A 6,420-nucleotide genomic window follows, 5' to 3' on the forward strand; every position below is an offset into this window, starting at 1 on the left:
ACTTAATTACTGCATCCAAAATTTCACACACGTATCTGGCATACTCAGTGTATCGTAACAGTCGAATCGCAACTAGTGAGTCTTAATAACTGTGCGCTACCAATGGATGCAAAACCCAAAACAATGCGTATTTGGTACCTGTATAGCTTTTTAATACAACCGGGGGCGGCTCGTGCATAGGCACAGCGGAACTGCAGCACCCCCAATTTTTCTCGATACATACATATATTTATTAATTTATTTATATTTGCTTGTAATATTTAATTTTATCATCAACAATCCTGTACAATTCTCTTATTTTGTATAAAAAATAATAAGGCTCCATCTCGTAGCACTTTGGAGGGCGAAGGACGCTAGCAGCACTGTGCTCACCACAGTGCCACATTGCTAAGCGCCCTCAAGCATATGCACCACGTCTTAGTGAAATGCGAGCTATTAGCGTAATGCTGCACTGTCCGTCGCGCAGTTCCACTGTCGTTTATATGCAGTTTGCGCCAGTAGTAGAGTGTTCGTAGTGCTTCTCGTGTTTACTCCGTCTCTTTAAATATTTGGACATTACAATTAAAGACATAACATTTGCTATAGTTTTTATTTTAGAACATTATTGGGGTTATGATAATGGATTTTATTTTAAAGTAATTTTGAATTATACTAAACTGTATAATTTTTTCGATAATAAACAATATTTTTCATGTTTAATTTCTATCATAATTTTGATATTTTATCCCAACACGTATACACCGTACTTACAGCGTGTATGTATATTTCGAAAGTTGCAAGCACCCCCATGATTTCAAGCCACGAGCCCCACTGAATACAACACACACTTTTTTTTTGTTGTTGTTGTTATTTTTAAACCATCTTAAACTGAAATCATGCAATTCAAGCACAGTGTAAATCGAGGGTTAGGTGTGCTATGTTCAGATTTAGTCAATTGTGTTTCTTGGGGATGTGGAAGTATTAGAGAAGATTCAAAGGGGGGTTGACCAAGTCAAGATTGTTGCCAGCGCTTTGTCAGTGAATCAATCGAAGCACAGGTATGATAGATATTGCGTGAATAATGATAATTTGGGCTTTCCATACTTGCGCGGGGGGGGGATATGACAGTACATTGCGAGTTGGAGCCCATGGAGATACCCATTAGTAATAATACTAATACAGCTTTCTTGCAATTAAACTATCACCCATCCATCCAATTCTCATACATCATTATAAAGATTGAATCCCTAATGCAGAAGACTGGCTATTCCTCTGCTGCATCGCTTTAAGAATAAGTCTTTTGTCTGCATGTGTGTGTGTGTTTATGGGGTTCGGTTGGTTTCTTTTGAAGGATAAAAAAACCAAGTTTCGAGAAGAAATCCTCCCCCCCCCTGTATGAGACCGGAGAACTCACCTTTAATTGAAAAGCCCTGATAAAAGTTCCTTGTGTCATTGATCTGCAGTTGAAAATTCCATATAAAATGTTCTTTTCATACCAAAGGCTTTCGTTGAAACCGAGTCAGCTACGGAAGCTCCGCCTAATTGTATTAGTATTAAAATGTTGGTGTATGCATACGCGTGTATACTGGGCGGGGAAGTCTAAAGTCATTTAAGGCTTTATAATTAAGAATATTGTGTCTTTCTTAAAACCTCTTTTACTTTTACAAGATATTGCTTCCCTCAACCCTTAGGATTTGTCCATAAATTACACAGCGCTTTGAAAGGATGGGAGAGAAGCATTTTTGCGATGGTAGAATAGCAGGCTATACATTACGTTGGACAACCTCGCGATCACAAAAAATCCTCAATGTATTATTTTGACTGGAGATCGTGTAATGATTTGCATTGAAGTGCTAGTAGAATCTAAATTATGTAATTTATATTTATTTTTTTCAGAACTATGAAGACTGCTTTAATAAATTAATAAAAATGAAATTTTGCTCACGTTTCAACAAATATTTTACTTTAAACTTTGAGAAAATATCTCGATACACCAAACACACTCTTGATTTTGGTTTCAGAAATAAAAACCCGGATCGTCTCCTCCTCGCACTGTACAATTTGGAATTGTTTGCTATAATTTCTTCTTTGTGGCTTCGCTTGTGCTTGATTTTTATTAGTACTTAAAAGAAGCATTTCTATAGCAGCAGCACAAAAGTGCACTTACAGCAAAATTCGCCATAAATGCAACCCACTAAAACTGCACATGCGCGCACAGCTTAACAGAGCGTTTCTAATGGTCTAGCACAGCGTCCTACTACGTGCTTCAAAACAGCGGTTTAAGTGCATGACTCACTCAAACCACATCCGGTCAGCGAATGTTTATTATTACCCCCCCCCCCAATCCTATGAAGTCACGTGAGTTCCAATCAGTGGTATCTACTCTACCACTGGAAGTATTCCTTAGTCTCACTCTATTACTTATGTCTACTTATAATTGCAGAGAAGTGTGTGTTTTCTTGAGAGTACCTAATATTTCAACGCACCTCTGAAAGCCTGCTGAGACAACGATGGTATAACAGTCAAAGTGCCACTCTAGGAATTATGACGCATTTTACAACCTAAGTTAACACACCTACACTGTGGTACAAATACAGAACTGGAATTTTTTCATGAAACTTGAAATAGCCATTCTCTTTTCGTAATAAGATTTTTTTAAAATTATCTTCTGCTCCAGAATATCAAAAACAGTTTATATCATTGTGAATTAACTTTATTCACTCCAGTTTATAACTCTGGCCTTTACGAACTAAAGATTCCAGTAAAAACGTAAATAAAAATTTACTATTAAGAAAAATCTAAGCTTTCCTATTATACCTATTATAAGTCATTCAGTTTGTCTATTTTAGCTAACGTAGAATGACCAAAGAGTATTCTATGTGTGCAAACACATGGAAAGGGGAGGAAATGGGAAAAAAATATGGACATAGCATGTACACAGACAGTCTGAACTTGATATGTTGTTTTCCTTCCCAAGAGGGCCTCCACTATCGGAAGAATGATGACACGTACCTTTTGGTTGACGAAATAAAAATAAACAAAGATAAAACTATTGGAATCCTATCTAGAACCCATGAAATTTTTATAAGCTATTGTTAACTGGTATTGATCGAAGTTGGGAGAGAGTTACCCCTTCCACTCCAAATAGACAAACCAAACTGATATCTGCATGTATTCTTGACCAAAGAAATGATCAGACAAGATTACATTGGCATTCAAATAATCAGACAGGATTGTCTAGTACATCATTCATAGATTTGTTATTTGATGCTAATAACAACAAGACTCACGCAAGTGTGAGACAACAATTATATTAGTAAAGTTTATTTAACTATTGTTAATTGTCCAAAAGCTTAAACAAAGTTTATGGGAAGGTAAAAACTACTATCCCATAATTGGTGAGATTCAATAAAGAACAAATTTATCATCCACAGTCATACTCATTCTGTTGCTATTTAATCTCTCATCATTCATGCCACCATAGTAATCACAGTCGTTTTTACACGGGAAACAATAAGCGTGCTGAGCTTGGGAATTCAAAGTCAGAATGTGGCCTCATTCCGAATATGTTACAATCATGAATTAGCTACGAACCAACACTCACGAATTCCATTTAAAAAAAAAAAAAGGAAAAAAAAGAAGCCGTATTTTAAAAATATAATTATCCCAATCAAGTTTATGATTATGATCGTTGTTTAGATACAATAAATCAACTAGGACTACGAAGAGAGTGTATTTTCTGGAAATTGTATAATATGTTCTATGGCTGGTTTGTATGTTACGCGAGGTGGAATTTTTTTTTTTTTTTAAATGAGAAAATCAATTAGATATACTCCAACATTTTTTTTAAACTATTCCAAGGTGTAACGTGACATTCTTGGAATCTACGTGATTAGATTTGTTGTTGGTGGTACTGGAGGGAGAAGGAGTGCATTTAGTTTGATTTTAAGATATAAACAGCAAAGAGTGCATCAGTATAAAATATGTATACATTATTTATGGTGCAGTATGACACAAAGTCAATAACTATCATCATAAAGGTGTGATTAGTGAAGTCATGCGAAGAGGTGTATTGGACCAAATTTATTGCCGCATCTTGCGTGATGAACGCTTCTGTTGCGTTCGATATTGTCAATGAGAAAACTGTGAATGCCGATAAAGGGTTTGCATCATTTCGATCTGCGTCAAAAGTTTTCCATCTTGAGAAAGATTCTTAAAAGCTGGTAATAAAGACAAAAGGAACATTCTGTCTGGATCTTCTTCTTGTCCATTCCATGTTTGCTCATTTCTAGACAAAACTTGAAGACTGCTCGTCTTGCAACAGCCTTTTTTAATCTTGTTCGGCAGTGATATTGACACTTTAGCTGTACTTCGTTGGCCATGCTCGACTGTCTGCTGCAAGGTTAAGGAATGTTGCTTTTTGGTTTGAAGGGAATGGATTAAGGCCACGTCTTCTTTTTGTTCAATTTCTATACCAAGTTGAAGATTTTCAGTTGAAGTCCTGGTAAAATATATAATACTGTAACATACTAAATAACAGAACGGAAGAAACATAAATTAAACATTTTAATGAAAGTTGTAAATAGCAAGAAATGTTAAATGATAAAATTTAATATATAAAAGACACTCACAAGCGTTTCCGAAGAGATGGTATTAAGAAACTTATCTTTCTAAAATATATGCACTTTTTTCGTCTCTTGGTTAGCCTGTGATTAATGCTATTATTCTTGTAGACGTTCAGGAATGAATCTCGTATGGAGTGCCATCTCCTTTGAATTTCGAGTTCTGAAAATGAATTGAAAATGAACGAACCATCGCATAAATTTCAAAATAACTCTGCCTTTCTTTAATTCAATATTATTTTCACTTATTTTCTTCCCCCACCCCAAGTAGGTATATACTGAAATGTACTTTTCGATCTTACTGAAAAATCAGTATTGCTGAAGTAAAAAAAAAAAACCGAAACAGCCTGGTGATTGATTATTATTATTAATTGGAAAACCCAAGCAACCACAATCTGAGACCTACTAATTGAATGCTGATTTTAAAAAAAATTTAATTTAATTTAAAAAAATAAACGATTAAAGGTGAATCATATACTGATTACTCGCCACTGTGGTCAAGTGGTTATCAGTAAGTATGTTGCTCAACTCTGTGTGACCAACAGGTGGTGATTGATGAGTATATGGTACAGAACAAAGGTGAACCATATGGTGACTGATGACTATCTCTTATAGAATGGCTTGTTATAACCATTATGTTATGCTAGTGGTCATTTGAATTATTATTCACTGGCACAACATTGACAAAAGAAATGTTACACGAGGGGAGGGGGAGTTATCGCAATCTTATTTCAATTTACAAAAAAAAAAACATTTCTAATTGGATGCAGATTTCCGAAATGATAATTTGATTTGTTTGTAAATCTATTAATGTAAATATTGAACTTTGAAATGATAAAATAAAGGCATTTCAAAGTCCTCCATAACTTCGTCCGTAAACAAGATGGTATCCAAATTCAAAATACAGATTCCAGTTGAACGCATGCCATCTGCATACAGAAAGCACAGGATAATATTGCTCGCTTCTTGTTCTTTCTTCTTTTCTAATTTTACAGTAGGTTTTCAGTTTTTAAACTCTCTGAAAAGACTATAAAAAAAAAAGAAAACCAAACGGTATGTAAAATACATTTGAAGAGGTTAATAATTAATACTGAAACATCGTATATTAAACCATCGTAAGCGTATCCAAATTTATCTATTTTGCAATTGATAAGTGTATTATTTGAATTGTTTTTACTTGTAATACTTGACAGCAATGCTTTCGTCATGGACATCATTGAGATTGAAAAATCAACATCTTTCATTGTCGACAGTGCCTGTAAACATTGTTAAAGTCACCACGATAATGGGTCCCCTTGATTCTTTCTCCTTGATTCAATTTTGTAGCCTTAGGACTTTATTTTTTTGTTTCTGAAAATGAAGTTGAAAGAGCACCCTTTTAATGCTTTAAAGGCAATGGAAGAAACTCGACAGAAATATCTGGTAGTACTAATGACATCTTTCAATATCAATAAGAGCTCTTTCCAGTGAAAGAATCTCAACATGAGCTGTATCAATAGGAGAAGGTTAAAAAAAAATCTTATTGAATAGGCTTTAAAGATGGTTTGGAAAACATTGTAGATGAGAAATATACTGGACATTCATCAAGAGCACTAAATGTAAATAGAAATATTATTTTCAATGGCATCTGAAAAAAATTCCTGACAAGGAAAAATTCGAGGAACGTAACCCAGTTAGAACTGTCAGAAATAAATTTCTGACAGTTCTAACTGGGTTTGATTTGATGAAATTTCTGCTAAATCAACTACGGTAATGAGGCCAGCATATTACATCTGTTAACTGCCTACATTCTCGCTGGTCTGCCTGTTTCGCAGAATAA

This window comes from Typopeltis vanoorti, chromosome 5, assembly GCF_054136105.1.
Source record: "Typopeltis vanoorti isolate ZY-2024b chromosome 5, IOZ_Tvanoo_1.0, whole genome shotgun sequence".
Classification (NCBI taxonomy): Eukaryota; Metazoa; Arthropoda; class Arachnida; order Uropygi; family Thelyphonidae; genus Typopeltis; species Typopeltis vanoorti.